Source organism: Passer domesticus, chromosome W, assembly GCF_036417665.1.
Source record: "Passer domesticus isolate bPasDom1 chromosome W, bPasDom1.hap1, whole genome shotgun sequence".
Lineage (NCBI taxonomy): Eukaryota > Metazoa > Chordata > Aves > Passeriformes > Passeridae > Passer > Passer domesticus.
Window position 1 is genome coordinate 46,497,269 of NC_087511.1, and position 20,388 is coordinate 46,517,656.

Here is a 20,388-nt window from a genome sequence, read left to right on the forward strand (position 1 = left end):
CACCAGAACAGATAGAACCCAAAGTCATGAACAAGATGAATTCAACAGACATTTTGTGGACATTTTATGGACATTTTGCAGGGGTGGTCCATAGACTAAGGAAACAATATCTGTATATTATATCAAAGAATGGGAAGGGGGGTGTTGGGTAATGAGGTTGTATTAGATAGGGTGGGACCATGTGGCAGGACCTTTCACCCCCTGATACAGCAAAAGCTTATTTCCCTGTAACATATGGCTAGTTTAGGCCAGAATGATTTGTCATGTGATGAATTATCTTGGCTGAGAACTTCCTTAGCCAGCAATACACATCCTGTCTTGAATGGTGAGAAAGGAAAACCTAAAATTAGTGACTGCAGAACACTAGCATTTTTACAACTATAAAAGACCACCATGATATTTATGAAATCGAAAATCTCTTATACACTCTCTGAGTGTGTGGAGAGTTTTCCTTGATGTTAAGACACTGAGTTACTCCCTGGGATTGAGAGAAATGAGGAGATTTTCTGCACACTGCTATCATTTGTTGGTGACTGACTCCTAATCTATACTATTTTTTCGCTAGCTGTAACATAAAGTACCTTTATTATTATTGTGCACTGTATTTTTTATCTACTAGTAGCTTTCTTGTGTTATCCTGTGTAGTAAGTAATCTGTTTAAGTCTTATGTCTGTTTCCTTGGCCTATTCAAATAAATAATTCATGTTGTAATAGGCCTGATCAGTCATTACTAAGAACTTGCGAGCCAGAGTGGGTTTTGGGGTGCTAGCCACCTCAATAAAGCCACTGCCTACTGCCAGAAACCTGGAAAGGCAGGGATTTGTCTAAGCTCTCCCCTCTCCATTCAAAACAGACCTGAGCATAATGTAAATGGTATGGAATAAGGGGTGGAATCCCTGTGCTCCCACGTTTCGCAGGCATGTTCTATGGGATGGCAGTGAATTAATTACTTGTTTTGCTTTGCTTGTGTGTGTGGCTTTTGCTTTCCCTATTAAACTGTCTTTATCTCAACCCACGAGTTTTCTAGCTTGTAACATCCAATTGTCTCCCCGATCCTCCTGGTGGGAGAGTGAGCAAGCAGCTGCATGGGGCTTGTCTGCTAGATGAGGTTAAACAGAATCAATTAGGTTGGAAAAGACCTTTGAGATCATCAACTCCAACCTATGACCTAACACCACCATGTCAACTAGACCATGGCACTAAGTGCTGCATCCAGTCTTAAACATATCCAGGGATGGTGATGCCACCACCTCCCTGGGCAGCCCATTCCAATGCAGCATCACCCTTTCTGTGAAGAATTTCTTCCTAATGTTGAACATAAACATCCCCTAGCACAGCTTAAGACTGTGTTCTCTTGTCTAATTGCTAGTTACCTGGGAGAAGAGACCGACCTTCACCTGGCTAAAACCACCTTTCAGGTAGTTGTAGAGAGTGATAGGGTCTCTCCTGAGCCTCCTCTTCTTCAGGCTAAACAACCCCAGCTTCCTCAGCCACTCCTCATAAGACTTGTGAGGACTTCTGCTCCATACACTTTACCAGCCTTGATGCCCTAAACAATGACACCAGGTCATCAATTAAGATGTTAAACAGAACTGTCCCCAATACTGAGCCCTTGGGAACACCACTCATGACTGACTGCCAGCCGGTTGTAACTCCATTCACCACCACTCTCTGGGCCTGGCCATCCAGCCAGTTTTTTACCCAGCAAAGAGTTCACCTGTCCAACCCATGGGAAGCCAATTTCTCCAGGAAAATGCTGTGGGAAATGGTGGCAAAGGCTTTAGTGAAGTCTAGGTGAACAATATCTACAGCTTTTCTGCCATCTACTAAGCAGGTGACTTTGTCATAGAAGGAGATCAGGTTTGTCAAGCAGGTCCTGCCTTTCATAAACCCATGCTGGCTGGGCCTGATCCCCTGGTTGTCCTGTATGTATCACATGATGGTACTCAAGATGATCTGCTCCATGCCCTTCCCCGGCACTGAGGTCAGGCTAACAGGCCTGTTGTTCCCCAGATCCCCCTTTTGACCCATCTTATAGATAAGTGTCACATTTCTTATAGATAGGTGTCACATTTGCTAATTTCCAGTCACCCGGTTTTATTACAGCGGGGGTTTTCGGGGTTTCTCCAACCCCAGCTGCCGTAGGTGTCCAGATAGCGAAGTCCAGCTAAGCACAACCTGTCCGGGTCCTTCAGGCAGGCTCCCAGCTGCAGTCAATCTTAGCAAGCAGCTCAGCTCTTATATGAGATCAGCTCTTTGGTGAATTCAGCTCTTTAGTGATTTCAGCTCTTTGCTTGCTAAGGGCCTCGGCAGACGCAGGGACAGAGAGAAGTGCCGTATGATGTTCCACAGAGGTGTCTTTATTGGCAGCTTCTGTGAAGGGTGACAGTGACAGCTCTTCTGCAGAACTGGGCAGAGGTGGGTGTTTATATAGGGCATAGGACTTTTAGGAAACAGTCCAATAGTAAGGGTTGAGGCAAATATGACCCATCGTCTTACAGAGAGATAACAAGGGTCCGAAGGTGGAAGAGGGGCTTCTTTGGTCCAGTCATCATGACTAGGCATTTCTTATCTTAGGCAACTGACCACCAAGGAGGCCTTGCAGGCCTTGTGGCTTCTACAACCCGGGACCCCCCTGGTTGACCTGGGCTGCTGGTAAATGTTTGAAAGTGTCTTGGTAAGCACTTCAGCCAGCTCCCTCAGTACCCTTGGGTGAATCCCATCTATCCCCATTGACTTGTGGAGGTATAAGTGGCACTGCAGGTCACTGACCATTCCCTCCTGGATTATGGGGGCTTTATTCTACTCCCCGTCTCTGTCTTCCAGCTCAGGAGACTGGGTACCCTGAGGACAACTGGTCGTACTAAAGATTGAGGCAAAGAAGACATTCAGTACCTTGGCCTTTTCCTCATCCTTTGTTATTATGTTTCCCCCCTCATCCAAAAAAGGATGGAGATTCTTCTTGTAACCGCTTTTGTCGCTGATGTATTTGTAGAAACACTTTTTGTTGTCTTTTACAGCAGTGGCCAGATTAAGTTCTAGCTGAGCTTTTTGGCCCTTCTAATTTTATTCCTGCATGAGCTCATGACATCCTTGTCGTCGTGAGCTGCCTGACCCTTTTTCCAGAGCTGATAAACTCTTTTTTTCTCCATGAGTTTGAGCTAAAGTTCTCTGTTCTGCCATGCCAGTTGTCTTCTGTGCTGGCTTTTCTTTCAGCATGGAAATGGCCTGGTCCTGCTACTTTAAGATTTCTTTCTTAAAACACATCCAGCCTTCCTAGAATCCTTTGCCCTTCAGGACTACCTCCCAAGGAACTCTCTCAACCAGTCTCCTAAACAGGCCAAAGTCTGCCCTTCAGAAGTCCAGGGTGGCAGTTCTGCTGACTCCAGCGTTTTGTGGGGCCCAGAACTACACACAATACTCAAGGTAAGACTGCACCATTGCTAAATACAGAAGGATAATCACCTCTTTTGACCAGCTGGTTATACTGTGTTTGATGCACCCTGGAACACATTTTGCCCTCTTGGCTGCCAGGGCACACTGCTGAGTTATGTTGAGCCTGTTGTCAATCAGCACCCTCAAGTCCTTTCCTGCAGGGCTGTTCTTCAGCCAGTCCTCTCTCAATTCATACTTGTCCCTCATGCAGAATCCAGCATTTGTTCTTGCTGATTTTCATGCCATTAATGACTGCCCAATGCTCCAATCTATATATACCTCTGCAAGGCCTCTTGGCCCTCAAGAGAGTCAGCAGCACCTCCCAGTTTGTTATCCTCTGCATACTTGCTGATGGTGCATTCAACTCCTGCCTCCAGATCACTGATCAAAATATTGAACAGAACTGGCCCTAGAATTGAGCCCTGAGGAACACTGCTAGTGACCAGTCACTGGCCTGATGTAGCCCCACTAGCAATAACCCTTTGGGCTCTGCCCTTCAGCAAGCTCTTCACCCAGCGCACCATGAACCTGCTGGTCTCACAGTTGGACAACTTGTCCAAAAGGATGCTGTGAGGGACAGTATCAAAAGCCTTATAAAAATCCAAGAAAACCTATATCCACCACCTTCCCTTCATCTACTAGGTGGGTGACCTTATCATAGAAGGATATCAAATTAGAGACGACTTCCTAGGAAGTTGCTGGACATTGTCTGCTGATAGAAAGTAGAAAATAAAACTTTTTGCTCCTATGCACAGCCTTTGCTTTTCTTCAATAAAATGCCTTTATCTCACCCCATGAGTTTTTCATCTTACTTTCTCCCCATCCTGTTGACAAGGGGGAGTAAAAGAATGGCTTAGTAGGTATCTGGCAGCCAGTCAAGGTCAACCCACCATAGGTAGATGCAAGTGAACCTCAAGTAGTACAATGCAAGTGTTTTGTCCTTACTCATTGTTGTGGTGCATCCCTCACCTCCCCCAGGCCACATGATGATCTCAGAAATGTTTGTTAGGCCTTGGGCTTGATGAACAGCACCTGGGCTCAGCTCCTCTTGAGCTTATCAGAAAATTGTCTGCTCCCAGGAACTAGTGCTGGCTTATGAGCTCCTGTTCTTTTTTAAATGAACAGCCTTGGAAATTTTTTTTGCCTGAATAACAAGTCAAGTGGAATGATATTTTTGTTCCCACACTTTCAAAGAGAGTTTCCAACCTGAAGTGTAGCCAGGATGAAACACTGTTATGACCAAAGCCCACTCTCTTGCAAGACTATAAACAGCAGTCCAAACTGAGATCCTTTGAGCTCTCCTGGACCACGGCAGCTGCAACCAGCAACCTCCCTCTGAGTGGAGCCTCTCAGAGCCAGCAAACTCTCGAGTTTGCTATACTTGAGGACTAGCAAATGACAACAGATCCTAGGCTGATACCCCCATTCCTCAAGGCTCAACCCTTCACCAATTGCAAAGATGCAAAGGCGTCTGAAGTGAGTATTTCACTACCTTTGAGGGGAATTTTTCACAGGTACATTGTGCAGACTCTTTATGTATTCATGCAGGTGTGCATATGCTATATCAAATGTGGGACAGATGCTGCTCTCCTAGATTCTTATGTACTTTAGATTTCTAAGTTAGGCCTGTAAGTTAATTACTGTTGTGGTATACTAAATCGTATATGAATCCTTTGCTAAATTGTTTAAGTTAAGTTATAGGTTAAGTTAAATACTGTTAAAGTGCTGTTAAGTTTAAGTGCTGTTGGGCCTTTAGGCCATATTCCTTTTTATTGTTACCCTTTCTATCCTTTTGACTCTCCTTCTCCTCCCTCCCTCCCCCCTCCATCCCCACCTCCACATAGGTAGTTTTATTTTAGTTTGGATTGATACGGTCCCACATTACATCATTATCTCCAAATTGGAGAGACATGGATTTGATGTATGGACTATTCAGCGGATAAGGAATTCTCTGGATGGGCACAGCCAGAGACTTGTGGTCAATGGCTCTATGTTCAGGTGGAGGCCAGTGATGAGTGGTGTCCCTCAGGGCTCTGTCTTGGGACCTGTGCTCTTTAATATCTTTATCAATGACATAGACAATGGGGTTGAGTGCACCCTCAGCAAGTTTGCAGATAACACCAAGCTGAACAGTGCAGCTGACACGAGAGAAGGAAGGGATGCCAGCCAGAGGGACCTGGTCAAACCTGAGAATTTAGCCCATGAGAACCTCATGAAGTTCAACAAATCCAAGTGCAAGGTGTTGCATCTGGGTCAGGACAATCCCAGACATGAGCACTGACTGGGAGAAAAACTTGAGAGTAGCCCTGCTAAATATTCTATATATTTATAAATTTGAAAGGTCAGTGAAAAATAGTTCTTTAAAGTGAAGTGTTGCTTGTAGAAGAGTAGCACAGCTATAGGAAAGAAATCATAGCCCTGTAATACTGATAATTTAAATATTGTAATTAACACTGAAATCATCAGCAAAGGCAAATGAGAAATTAAACTGCTTACTCTGCTGGTGTGTTGTGAGTTTGGTTTTTACACACACACACAAAAGATTACTCCTCAGCATCATAGCACTGTATGTTATTTTCTATTTATATACATCTTTCAGATTTTTCATGGAATCAAGTAACATCCTGCATAATTAAAAAAGAAAAAAAAAAGGAATGGGGGGAAATAAGGTTGCAAAACTGACAACCCTTCCCAGAAAGGGAGGAAAAAACAGAACAGTGATCATGATACTGCTGGTGCTTTAAGAAGTGGAGGAAAAAATGCACAAAGAACTAATGCATATTTGCATATCCATGAAAATAAATGATAACCTGAAGATCTTAAGGAAGTATTTAAGAGGAAGAATAAACATTTTAAGTTATTTGGTGAAAAGTTGTATACCGGCTATGAAAAAAATGTACTTTCAGAGAACACCTGCAGAAGTTTGTAAGTATATGAACAGTTTTTCTTCAGAAATTAGCAAAACTGGTTTAAATTTATTTTAACTGAGCTGTCAAAACCAACCTGTAGCTCAAGAATTCACACTGTATTCTATGCTTATCCCCTCTTGCTAGAATGTTTTTTCAGAACACAAAAAACCTAGCATCTTGGGAAAACAACACTCCCCTTATGAACTGGACCAGTATTTGGTAGCACTTACCAACACCTAGAATAATTTACAGATGTGAGAATTCAGCAGAGAAAGAAGGTAATGTTATTATGTTATTGTACTTCAAAAGATTATATAACTGGAAGGACTATCTGTGAATAGATTTTGAGGAATTGCCTCTACATACAAGCAAAATATATGCCTCAGACATTTAGGTCTTCTTGTCCTGTATTAGCAGGGAGGTGAAAAAATATGGCAAGAAGGAAGCCAAGACTCTAAGAATGAAGACCATCTTGGAATCTTTTTTTCCCCTAGCATACCTTGTTTGTCCTACAAAAAATGTGTATTAATTTCTTACTTTTATATTAATTTTTATTTTAAAATCTTGCTTCTAAATTATTTTATTTATTGTACATGTGGAACAAATGGAATAGTACATTCACCAAGATAGGACTTCAGAGTGAGAACTTTTGGCAGGGACGAGAGATAGATCCTCCTCCTCTTAGCTTGAAAAAATTTTGCACAAAGCCTTATGTCTGACCTGAACTGGATTCAACAACATAAACACTCAATTATGTCCTGGATTTCCTGATATTTTGCATAAATATATATATTGGCAATAACAAACAAAGCTCACAGAAAGGGAAAAAGTTAGGATCTCAGAAAGCAGGGTATCCCTCCCCTTATATACAGGTAAGGCTTTCTGGAAGTCTATCCTATGGATAAATAGAGCACACACAAGAACAGACACCTCCCTCTGCCTTTCATAGTCCATTGGGTGTATATGGCAAGAAGTTAGGGACTACCCTGCACCTGCCACAGCCGGTTCCAGCCTGCTCAGCAGCAAATCCATCACCGGCCAAAGCTGAACCAATCATCAAAGCAGCACCTCTGTGGAAACATTTGGGAGAAACATTGTGGAAACAAAATGGGAGAAGGGAACAAAAAGAAGTGAAAAACAACAGAGGAAACACCAAGGTCAGAACAGAAAGAGCTTCATAGCATAGCAAACATTCCTGAAGGAACTGCAGTCTGCAGAGAACCCATGCCAGAACAGAAAAAGTGACAAGGAATGAGCAGCAGAGAAGCTGCTATATGCTGACCATAACAACTTAGACATACAAACATTGCATCACTGAAAGGACTGAGTGTAACCTGCAGACATAAGGGGCAAGGGGAAGAGTTTGGAGTAAAGCAGAGGCCAGGAAAAAGGGAAGGAAAAGTGTTTTCCTAAATGTGTTCTCCATAAGTCTTTTAATGTTTGTTTTGATTCTGTTTCACAATATTTCAATGTTATATATATATATATATAAAATATATATATATATATATATATATACATATATATATATATAAAAAATATATATATATGAATGACTTGGCAATAAATTAAGCTTTTACAAAACCTCACTCCTCTGGTGATCAAATTCCCCAAGTCATCTGTTTTGCTCATGGCAGTTAATTGGCAAGTGATCTCCCTGTCTTTGTTTTGACCCACAAAACTTGCTCCTTTTCTTCCTATTTTTTCCCACCACATCCTTGCTTCATATTTAAACTTGTTCTACCCCCACCCAAACATACAGTCTCCCAGAATTGTGGTTAGAGGCCTCAGCATGACTGACAACTAGGATGTTTATTCACAGCAAAGAATCCTATCCCAAGTCATTACCATCTAAAAATATACTTTTAATCCAACATTGACAGCTATATCTGTAGTCATGTGAATTAAATTGGCCTCATCATCCTCTCTATACAAGCCAACACTGCTATAACTGAGGGTAGGAGTCAGTCAATCCCTCCCCCTCCCCAACTTTAAACAAGTGAATTGTTAGTGATAAATAACATAGAGAATAGAAATTTTCCGTTTCCCTGAAGTTGCTGAATAGAGTTTAAAGACTAACTGGCAAAAAAGATAAAAGGATTTAAAGGTATGCACACAGGATGATAAACACAGCTGGAACCAGTGGAGAAACGGATAAAGAGGCCTACAGTAGGTTTTTTTGCAAGTTACGTAACAAGAAGCAACAGCACATGCCCAAAGAAAAAGTTCAAGGAAAAGTCATCTTTAATATCAAATCATTCAGTGAATACAACCACCAGAGACCCCCTTTTGATGACCCTCCAGGACCATAAAAGGACTTCCAGTAGGAGGCAGATGCATGCAAATTAGTTCTAAGGAAATGATGTTTATGTATAAGATAGGAGATATGCTGTAATGAATATATATGATGATGATGGATAAATACCTTGTTGTAAAGTCTCACTGAACACACAGAATAAGGAGAGATCCTCTGTGTTTTCTACATAAAGAATGCCTGCTTTCTAATGCTTCAAATTGTGTTAATTTATTCTGGCCAATTTCAGTGTCATTAGGACAGCACATAAACCAGAAGAGAGGTTGCTTGCTCTGTCTTATGGTTGACACCTAACAGTAAAGTATGTTCATACTTATAAAATGGGGGGGACAGAGGACACACATAGAAGATCAAAAGAGATTTCATTCACAAATACTAGCAATAAAAATAAGCCAGTAGTCACCTGAGGTGCTCTCAGCAGTCAATGGACCAAGAGAGATTTCTATCTTGAGTCCCTTCTAGAAAAAGCCTTTTCCGTAGTAGAGATCTCTACGGGACCTGAGGGCAGCTTTTGTGAATGCTCCCCCTACTCACAAAATGTCAAGCAATAAGTACTCAATGATTTCCGATTTGCAATTTCCAAATACATCAAACACCTGTGTATTCTCTAACTCCAAAAGCATTTAAGAGTCAGATTTTTTAAAAGTATTTCTACCACGCAAGAGACAGAATTTTCTCTTAAGCTGTTTAAGACACTCCTGTCAGTGTATATTTTGACATATCAGATATCCTACAACTGCAGCTCCACTGATGGCAAATCAACCATTAATGAAACCTTGTGTCTTCTTTCAACATTAAGATGGAGATCTTATGACTGCCCAAAATACAGGAGATTAAGGAACAGGATAGGCAAACAACCATCCCAAATCACACAGATGTAGCTGTCTTTTGAGTACAAGATGTGTTAGACAACCTACATTTTCCAAGCCTTATTTTCATTATTTGTACAATTCCTAGAAAATGTAAAGACAGTTTACTCTCCAAACATTTTACAATTCAAACTGAAGACCAGATAAGTTACAGATATGTGGATGTTCTCAGGGAGAAATAGATAGCTTCCCAGGCATCGTTCTGGGAAAGCTGTGAGAAACTCAGAGAAAATAATGAGAAACAATTCTTAAGTCTCTGTCACTGGTGTTTGTGAACATGTGGAACGTGTTCTACGTGATGTTTATGGAAAGATGGTGTTGTTCCTAATTAACCAGTTGGGTGACAGGTGTTATTAAGAACCAATCAGGTTCCGGGTGAAGGATGTTGCTTATAAAAATGTGAAGTTTTGTAATAGAGGAGTTTTTATGCATTCTGAAAATGCATGGAGTTGTGTCGCCTCCATTTCCGTTTCTGACTCAAGAGTGACAAAGATATACAGAAGTAATAAAAAAAAAAAGTTCATTGGTACGATGATGTCCATTATCTAAGCATACCAGAGACCTAAGAACTGTACTGAATTTTAGTTATGTTTGACACAGTATTTGAAAAGGGATAACAGGAAAATTTAACATAAATGTGTTATGAGCAAAAAGGTTTACTGATTTTTGGGGAATTTCGAACAACTTAATTTGTTAATTAAAAACTTCTAATTACCAATTATGTTACTGAAACAAACAAAAAGCCATGCTCATTCTCCCTCAGAAATCACAAAATAACAGAATAGTTGAGGTTGGAAGGGACATCTGGAGGTGATCTGGTTCAACCCCCCCTGCTCAAGCAGGGCCACCTAGAGCCACTTGTCTAGTACTATGTCCAGACAGATTTTATTTCCAAGGACAGAGACGCCACCATCTCTCTGGGCAACCTGTCCCAGTGCTCGGTCACCCTCACAGTAAAGTGTTTTCTAATGCTCAGATGGAATCTCCTATGTTTCACTGTGTGCCCATTCCCTCTGGTCCTGTCCCTGTGTACCACTGGAAAGAGTCTGAATCCATCTTCATTACAGCCTCTCTTCAGGTATTTATAGATAATAGGATTCTACCTTCTTTTCTTCAGACTAAATATTCCCAGCTCTCTCAGTCTTTCTTCAGATACAAGATGCTCTAGTCCCTCAATCATCTTAGTCACCCTTCACTGGGCTCAGTCCAGTATGTCCATATTTCTCCTGTACTCTGGAGCCCAGAACTGGACATGGTAGTCACACACAGAATCACAAGGTTGGAAGAGACCTTCAAGATCATTGAGTCCAACCCATGCCCTAAAACCTCAACTAGACCATGGCACCAAGTGCCACATCCAATATTTTTTTAAACACATCCAGGGATGGTGACTCCACCACCTCCCCGGGCAGACCATTCCAGAACTTTATCACTCTTTCTGTAAAAAACTTTTTCCTAATATCCAACCTATATTTCCCTTGGTGCAGCTTAAGACTGTGTCCTCTCATTCTGTCAGTTATTGCCTGGAGAAAGAGACCAACCTGACCACAACCACCTTTCAGGAAGTTGTAGAGAGTGATAAGGTCACCTCTGAGTCTCCTTTTCTCTAGGCTAAACAAACCCAGCTCCCTCAGTCGTTTCTTATAAGGCTTGTCTTCCAAGACCCTCACCAGCCTTGTTGCCCTCCTCTGGACACACTCAAGCATCTCAACGTCCTTCCTAAACGGAGGGGCCCAGAACTGGACACAGTACTCAAGGTGAGGCCTCACCAGTGCTAAGTACAGGGGAAGAATGACCTCCCTGATCCTGCTGGCCACACTGTTCCTGATACAGGCCAGGATGCCATTGGCCTACTTGGCCTCCAGGGCACACTGCTGGCTCATGTTCAGTTGGCTGTCGACCAGTACCCACAGGTCCCTTTCTGCCTGGGCACTGTCCAGCCACACCATCCCCAGCCTATAATGTTGCAGGGGGTTATTGTGGCCAAAATGCAGGACTCAGCACTTGGACTTATTAAACTTCATCTTATTGAATTCCACCCATCCATCCAACTGTTCCAGGTCTCTCTGCAAAGCCCTCCTACCTTCCAACAGATCAACACGTGCTCCCAGCTTAGTGTCATCTTCAAATTTACTAATGAAAGATTCAATACCCTTATCCATGTCATCAATAAAAATACTGAACAGAACTGGTCCCAGCACAGACCCCTGAGGGACACCACTGGTGACTGGCTGCCAGCTGGATGCAGCACTGTTCACTACCACTCTCTGGGCCCAGCCATCCAGCCAGTTCCTAACCCAGCAAAGAGTGCTCCTGTCCAAGACGTGGGCTGCCAGCTTTTCCAGGAGTATACTCTGTACGACCTCACCAGTGCTTAATATAAGGGAAGGATCACCTCCCTTGACATGCTGGCAATACTTTGCCTAATTCAGCCAAGCATAACACCAGGCTTCTTTGCCACAAGGGCACATTGCTGGCTCATGTTCAACCTGGTGCTCACCAGGATCTCCAGGTCCTTTTCTGCAAAGCTGCTTTCCAGATGGGTGGCTCCCTGCATGTACTGGTACATGAAGTTGTTCCTCAGGGGCAGAACTTGACACTTCCCTTTGGTGATTTTCATGAGGTTTTTGTCAGCCCATTTCTCCAGCCTGCCCAGGTCCCTCTGAGTGGCAGCACAACTCTCTGGTATGTCACTCCCTCCCTTGCTGAGGGTATACTCTGCCCCATCCATCCAAGCCATTAATGAAGATGCTGAAAAGGACTGGATCCAGTATAGACCCCTGGGCTACACTACTAGCTACTGGCCTCCAACTAGACTTTGTGCTACTGATCACTCTTTGGGTCCAGTCATTCAGACAGCTTTCAATCCACTTCATCATCCCTTGCCTCTGCAAAATCTCCCTTCTGTTCTTTCTCCAACCCCATCACCACACACAAAAGTCTCTTTGATGGGGCAAGAGGCAGCTCAGGAAATTTGGGTCAGTGTGTGGTGGTTCCTGTACTACTACTTCCTGTGCTGCTGTGTAGCAGTCCCTTTAGAGTCAGGCCTCAGCTCCTGCTCAGACTACTACTTGAGCTCCCGCTCTCTTCCTTTACCAGCATGGTCTTCCGTTTCCTCTGTCTTCTGTGCTGCTGTTATTTCTTTTCTTCCTTTTTTTTCAGCATTTACCACCCTTCCTTACTTTATTTTCACATAGGCACCATAAAGTTTACTGACTGGCTCATCTTTGACCTGCAATGGGGTTCCTGATGAGCTGTCTAGAACGAACTCTAACCAGTACAGGGCAGTCCACAAATTTCTCCCACAGAGGTCACTCATTGAAGCCATACTCTGGTCTCCCCCCATACCCCAACCTGGCCAATTATACCAAATTTAAAAAATGTCACAAGAAAATTAATCTAGAACATGCTTTCTTCTATGCTGCTGGGAAATTTCAGATTTAAAAATCTCAACAGCAAGCTTGAAATTATACAGTGCAGTTACCTTTTTTGAACATATTAGGGAAGAATTTTTAATAAAGAAAATACATTCTAAACTAGGAAACTGTGTTGTGAAAATTATTTGATCTTAACACGTATCAGACTAGAAATCTGATATTTGAACGTCTTTCAGTTGTGCTTCCTGGAGTAAGAAGTCATTATCTAGTAAAGTTCATTTTTACACTTAAATATGATTAATGCAGGTTCAGAAAAAAAAGTAATTGATATTTTTGAAAGGGGGTGTCCTGGGGTGACTTTATGATGCTTGTATCCCCATTTGTCTGTTTAGCCCAGAAATAGGTTTTACACCTTTAAGACTGGTTCCGAGAGCAAAGGGGGGGAGAGAAGAAGTGCAGAGTTTGTTTTCAGAAACTGCACTTGCTCCCCCCGCATCCTTCTCCTGGAATGTGTTTTCTGCAGCACAGACAGCGAAAGAGAGCTCTCCTTTGCTTTTAGTTAGTTTTTAGCTAGCTAAGGCAGAGAAGTTCCCTAGACTGTGGTTTTTATTTTTCTTGAAACTGTTTAAACATGCTCTGGACTGAAAACCCAGAAGAGCACCAAGAGCTCACACCTGTGGCCCACTGGGCCAGGCCTGGGCCATGGCATTTCCGGCGCAGAAGGGACTGCTAAGAGACTGAGTGAGCCGAGCTACAACACATGAAGGGGACTTTCTGAGTTTGTCATCTCTTTAGATTAGCAAGAGGTTTTATTGTTTAATATTGTTCATTTTCTTTTGTGCTGGTGAATGCTTTGCCAGTTAAATAAACAAGGTTTTTTCCTCTTTTCTCCAAGAAAATATTTTTTCCCAAACCAGTTGGGGGAGGGGCCACTTGGATTTACTTTCTAGAGGCATCCCAATTTGGAGGTTTTTCTCTACAAATTTGCCCTAAACCAGGACAGGGGATCAACTTAAGGTGTAGATAGGTGAAGGCTTTTTTTCAGAAATTAGCATAAACACAACTTAGTATGCTTTAGATCAAGTAGATATTTACTCTTGTTAGATATTTACTGTTGGAGTGGCTACCTAGAACAGAGGCTAGACAGAGTTAAAAGAATAAAGTAGGTATTTATTAAAGGCCTTCAATAGATGCACCTTGGGCAGTGCAAAAGCCTCACGGAGACTACACCCAAGATGGATGATGGTCACGAGTTTCTCAGACAGATATAAGTTTGGTCTATTTGCATATCAGAGGTTAGTTGCCCAATTATAGCTTCAGGTAATGAAGTCATATTCCCCCAGTTTGCTTCCCCCCATTCACTTTTGTTTATATTTTTCAGGACCTGAGGCAGATAGTGTCCTTTGTTCTCAGGCCTGGAAGGATTGTTTTGTCTGACCAAAATGTGAAGAGAGCTTACTAACACTCCATATATGGAGTTCAGAGTTATACACTAATGTAGTACAGGATCTGAAAAAATATAAAAGCTAAGATTTAAGGCATCATTTCCCCCTTTAGAGGCTTGACAAGGCCTCTACCTTGTTGAGTCTCAATACTAAATATCCATTAGCATTATGCATTTAACAACAGTATATATCTAACAACAGTAAACCCCATCTTGGGTGTAGTCTCTGCAAAGCTTTTGCACTGCCCAAGATGTATCTATTGAAGGCCTTTGATAAATACCTACTTTATTCTTTTAACTCTATCTAGCCTCTGTTCTAGGTAGCTACTCCAAGGCATCAAGTGAACACTACTGAAAATGTCAAGCTTACTTCTTCATTTTAGAAGTGACTGGCAACATCTGGGCAAAGCAATATCACCTTAAGAAGCAGCACGAGTGGTAGACATCTGTTTGCTAAGTAAGGTTATACTTTACAACCTAGTCATCATAGTAATCTTAAAACAGAATAGTTACCCATGTTCTCTATATTCATTACTTGTTCTGACCTAATAGTAATGTGGGGAAAACAAAAAACCCACCAAGCAATACAGTGGATAGAATTAAAAAGCCTTTGAGGTACACATTCAGAGGGAATTATCATCTTAATAGGCTAGACACAAAGTTACATAGGGAACTTGGTATTCAGGACTACCTCTGAACCACTAAGAAGACTCTGAAAACAGAAGGATGAGAGATCAATCAGTGACCTTAAACATTTACAATATATTTTATTAGAACACTTTTATCCTAAAGCATTTCCAAACTTGCAGATACAAGCAGTCTTAAACTTAACCAAACAGATAGGCTCCCCAGAACTCTGACACAAAATCAAACAAACCAAAACCTCCAGAAAGGAACATTAAGACTAGCCAGGTTATCACACCACTGATGATTCCCAGAAAATGGAACTGCAGGGACTGAATCCAAAGCACTTCAATTAAAGTAGCTGGCACTGTTAATACAAGGGGACTATCAGCTACAACATGGTCAAAGAATAGGAAAACATTCTCCTCAACCTCTCAAATAGTCAAATAAATTCACCTCCTACATTTCTGCATGTCATCACCTAATTCACATTTTAGATTAAAAGAAAAAGTTAAATCCAACCAGTGTCACATAAAAAAGTAATAATTACTGTATATTATTCAATTAAATAATTTCACCATTACTTGAAAATCACTTCAGCATTGCCAGGCCCATTTTACACTGTTCATAGATAAAATACAAATTAGTTAACTAATATTTTGATTAGTTAATGATAGTTAGAGTAACTGAGTGCTGCACAAATTCACCGACATATCAAGTTACAGACTTTTGTTCACTTTTCCATCTAGAAATATTACAATTGGCTTGGGAGCCATGACATGAATACATATTTTAAAATGCAATTTGGATTACTCCACTCAAGTTTTACATTGTGGTAAACTCGATCCTATAATTTATAGTCTTCTCCAGTTAATCAACACTTGTTAATGGGGAGGGAAAAAGCAGGAGAGAAAAAAAATAAAGAATGTATTAATATATGATACTTAATTCTAGCATTAAAATGCAGTAACTACTTCTAACTCAATAAGAACTATGATTATGCTATGCCAGTGCTCCTCCACTAGAAGCTTTTAAAACAAAATAACAAAAACAAAAAGTTAGGACATTACTTTAGGGCACTGCTCTGACAGAAGCCATGGCTATCAATGTGTTCATACTTTGAATAAAGACTGTGTTTTTAAATATAATCTTTGAAAATGAAACACTGACTATGAGTTACAGTAACACATATTTAGAAAGCAATAGAAAGCATCACATCCTTTGCACCTTGGGTACTCATCCTTACAACCTAGATATGCTGTTCCCCAGCAGATCATTTTAGGTATGCCCGAGAAATTAAAATATTATTTTGGCTTTATGTCATCAAAAAACCCCAACCAACCAATAAAATATATGTTATTTTCTTTGAAGTCAGAAGAGGGTACTCTGAATAAATGAGGTTAGTAGGTGCTGAACTGAACATCTGTCTTGTGTTAAAAGTCAGAAATATGCTGTTGTGTAGTTCAGTATTGCACTTCAGTTCACAATGCCATGCCTTTTACCTTTTTAAGAAAAAATGCTCCCATTAACAACAAAAACAACACACTTCTGTTTATACTATTGTCGTCACAAGGGCAAATAATTCTGTGACAGAAAACTAGCAACACAAAGAGACCTGGCAAGTGTTAATTTCAGTTTCATATCCTGTGATCTGTGAGCTATTTAAGATACTGACAAGGAGATAAAGAGAAAGCCAAGAAAACCTATGCTATGTTTTTTTCACTACACAATGCCTATTCTAACATAAGTAGCTCAGGTTTTTTTAATGACTGTGCCAAATTAATACCTTATACAGAGCTACATCCGAAAATGAAAGAAATTACTAGATCATTTTTGCAAGCATAATACAGTATTTCATCTCTGCCAGCACTTTAGTGCACCAGCCCCCTCCCCCCAAAGAGATACGCGCATTCCAACCGAGCCTCTCTCGGCAGGGCTCAGCCAATTCTCGCCCTCCCTCCAGGCCTTGCTAGGTTCCCAAACCCCCTCTAATTTTAGGTTTGGATTTTGTTGTAAACGGCAAAACGAAAGGAGAAAGACTCCAAAGTGAGGATCCTTACCCTTGAAATCCCGCCATGGGCGCAAATAAGGAGGGTGAATTATTATATATGTATTTTTTTAATGGGCGATGAATGAGAAGAAACAAAAGACTAAATGGAGAAGAGACTAAGCAGTGGAGACAGAGGGAGAAAGAGGAGAGCCCGCTGAAGGAGCAGGGCGAACGTCAGCCATGTTGTGTGTGTTAGTCCAGTATTTACAAACCTGCAGCTGCAGCAGCGTTTTGAGTCTGGAAGAGAGGGGAAATAAGGGAGGGGGAAAGAAAGGAGAGAAGGGAGGAGAGAGCGGGAATCGAAGGAGGAGGGGAAAGCGGCGACAGCAGCAGACAAAGGAACCCAGAAAAGCGCGAGCAAAGCGCGAGCATACGTCCGCACACTCTGGGTGTCCCGGACAGCAGCAGTGGCGTGTACAACTCCAGTGCTGCCAGCCCGACGCGTTAGCAACTTTCACAGCTCCAGCCTTTGACTACTGAGGCTCGGCCGAGCCCGGTCACCACCCTCAAATTCCCTTCACCACATTTTCTCATGAGGGGAGCCAATAGATGACAGGTCAGAGACATACCTGTCTCCCTCAACGTGCATTATCGACAGAGAGGCTTATCTGCTGGGAACCCCTTAGCGGGCCTAAACTCACAGTACAATAGATCCACAGAGAGGAAGGGGGAATGTGCAGCTGCGACCCCTTCTCTCCAGCAACGGACGCGATGTGGGCGGGGTAGATACCGGGAGGGGCCATGCCAAACGAGAGCAGCAGTCCCCCGGCCCAAAAGAATGGTGGTTGCCAAGGAGTCGGGGCACTACGTGGAAAGAAAGTCTGAGGACCCCCACTCTCGCTCACCTCCCGCGGCTTTTAGGCGGGCTGCTGAGGCAGACAGTGAAGAAGGGTTAACAGAGACGGAACACCGCAAGCATATAAATAACGTCAGCCGCAGGGAAGGAGGAGGGGAGGGTAAACTACGAACCGCGGATCCGAGCTCGTTCCACAGCGACTCCCTCCGGTTCTACCCGGTCCTAGGCTGTGCTTTCCTTTCCCTTCCCCCTTCCCCCGCATTCACTACTCACCTGCTGGGGGGATGGGCGCCTGGGAGTGCCAGGAGAATAGTCTAGAAGTGTTAGCACTGCAGCCGCAGCAGTCCTCCTGTCTCACTAGGCCACCCAGATTCTCTGCGGCAGCAGTATGGGGAGCTGCTCCCCTTGTTTCGTTTGTCCCACTCCGCAGTCACCACTGCTGCTTCCAATTAGCCTCTGCTACATTTGGATCCTCCTCTCCGTACACGAACTCTACCACCAGGATGGAGGCCTCCTCACTTTCCTGCCAAATAGTGAGCTAGCCGCATCGAGACGTTCAAAACACGGGACCGGACACCGCCCTCTTCCCCTCCACCAACACGCAGGCGCACTGCAAATTCCGAACTGCGACAGGAGTGCAGGAAGCAATCCTCCACCTAGTCCACCGCTACTCGTTACCGCGCAGGCGCTCCTTTTCCTCCACTGCCGTCTCTCGGCGCTCCGTCGAGGAGAGTGGCGTCGTAGCGGAGAGTGGCGTGGGCTTGTCCCCAGTTGGCTGTCTGTTAGCCCTTCTCCAAACTCAGGCCACTAGGCCCTGGGGCAGTGAATGTCCGTCTTTCCCCTCCCATCCGCCCATCCACAGCAGTGGATCTAGTGCTGCCTCGTGAAGTGGCCACAGTGCTTTGTGGCAGTGGTACCGCTTCCTTAAACAGGTCTTGGGAGCCAGTGGCTGCACACTGCCCTCTCACCATCATAGGAAAAAAAATGTGTAAGCCATCATAAGAAAGAAAAATCAGCTATGGATATCCTGTGTTACAAATGTGGCCTGTGATGACTGAGGAGAGAGGCTAGGATGCAAAGTATAGAATTACAAAGGTATGTATTTATTCAAGTGCATGAGATGTCTCAGCCAAACAAGAGATTTTTAGGGGGTTTATACCTTATGCTACAAGGGTATGATATGAATAATCCACCTACTAATGCAGATTTCTAATTGTCTAATCATAAACGTGGTACAGCATAGCAACATACGTTACAAGCATATATTTTGTAGGAATGCAGTATAATTGTCTGTCAGCATCCTTGCGATTAGTCTGTTAATCCAGATATTTCCATCATTAACTTTTGCAAATTTTTTAGGCATCAACAATTCATGTTTCTCTTAAATATGGATCCTTCAGATAAGAAACCTCTGTTCTTGCAAAAATTAATTTTGTTGATCACTTGCCCTTAGTAGGGGTTTTGGGTCTTCAGATAATGATTCAGCAATTATACGCTAATAATGTTCTTAGCGCCTATTGACTGTGTGGTCTCAATAATTTATATCATGCCTTACTAGAAATGAAAATAATGATTTGACCATGTGCCTTGGGACCTTCAAAGCCAGTAAGGTGGGGAGAAGTCAGCATGGTGCCCAAAAATCTGGAGGCCAATAGGGAAGGGGAGAAGTTTGCATAGTGTGAAGGACCTTCAAGACCTTGAGGAGGCAAAAAGGAACTTATACGTGACCAGCTCAGTCACAGAGAATGGCCATTTTCCTTATAAAATGGCATTAGTTATGCTAACTATATTACCAGAGATCAGGAGCAGGAGGTACCGGTCGCAGCTGTACATAAACTTTCTAGCCTTTTTGGATGCTTTGAGGTGCTACCTAGTTTGGTTAGAAATAAAATGGCTGAACTATTATAGAAGCTTTGAATGCTATTGAGTAGCTTTGTATGAGAACCAGGTTCCCTCTGGTCCCAGAAAATTTTGCTTTCTTGATATCCTTCCAAACTAAAGAGAAACAGCCTTAACTGATGAAAAAAAAAACAAAAACCCTCAGCCCTTTTGATTTGATGGTAGAATCAAGAACCTTCAGAAATCAAGTGGCTAGATGTTTGCTTGATCTGAATTTGAAGGAGGAATGATGTCTTGAATCTGATCTTCAATTAATATCTTTAAATGCAAATACTACTTTTGCTTTAATGTAACTTTAAATAAGCAATTATCTGTTTGAGATAACTATCTGGCTACCTGTCTAATTTCTCTTTTTCAAGCAAGCTACTGTAGAGCTATCACAGGAATTCTTTAAAGTCAACAGAAACAGAAGCCTCCTGCCAATGTGTTTCCTTTCTGACATGGTTACAACTGATTAAATTTAATATGCCAGCAGGAACCAACCTTTTAGCAAATTGAATAAAACATAAATAAGTTTCAAATTCAGGTAATATAAATTAATTAAATAGAATAGTTCCAGTTGGAAGTGAAAAGAATGAGAAGGAGGTGTCTTTACAAACAAACTGTGGGCCTGATGGTAGATAAGACCAGATACAGAGAGGTGAATGAAGCAATGGGGGAAACCATAAATT

General features: G+C 42.3%; 1 protein-coding gene across 7 annotated transcripts in view; it reads right to left on the minus strand.

Moving 5' to 3' along the window:
• Window positions 1-18,402, minus strand: part of LOC135288975 (spindlin-Z-like) — a 129,484-nt gene extending 111,082 nt beyond the window's left edge. For 3 of the 7 annotated variants that reach the window (XM_064402337.1, XM_064402338.1, XM_064402339.1), the window contains exon 1: window positions 18,092-18,402. The gene's annotated coding sequence lies outside the window, so the exon portion shown is untranslated. Of the gene's footprint in view, window positions 1-17,032; window positions 17,188-17,591; window positions 17,735-18,091 lie in introns of those variants that run through there. The other 4 variants (XM_064402343.1, XM_064402342.1, XM_064402340.1 and 1 more) reach the window with 4 other exon arrangements.
• Window positions 18,403-20,388: the final 1,986 nt, after the last annotated feature.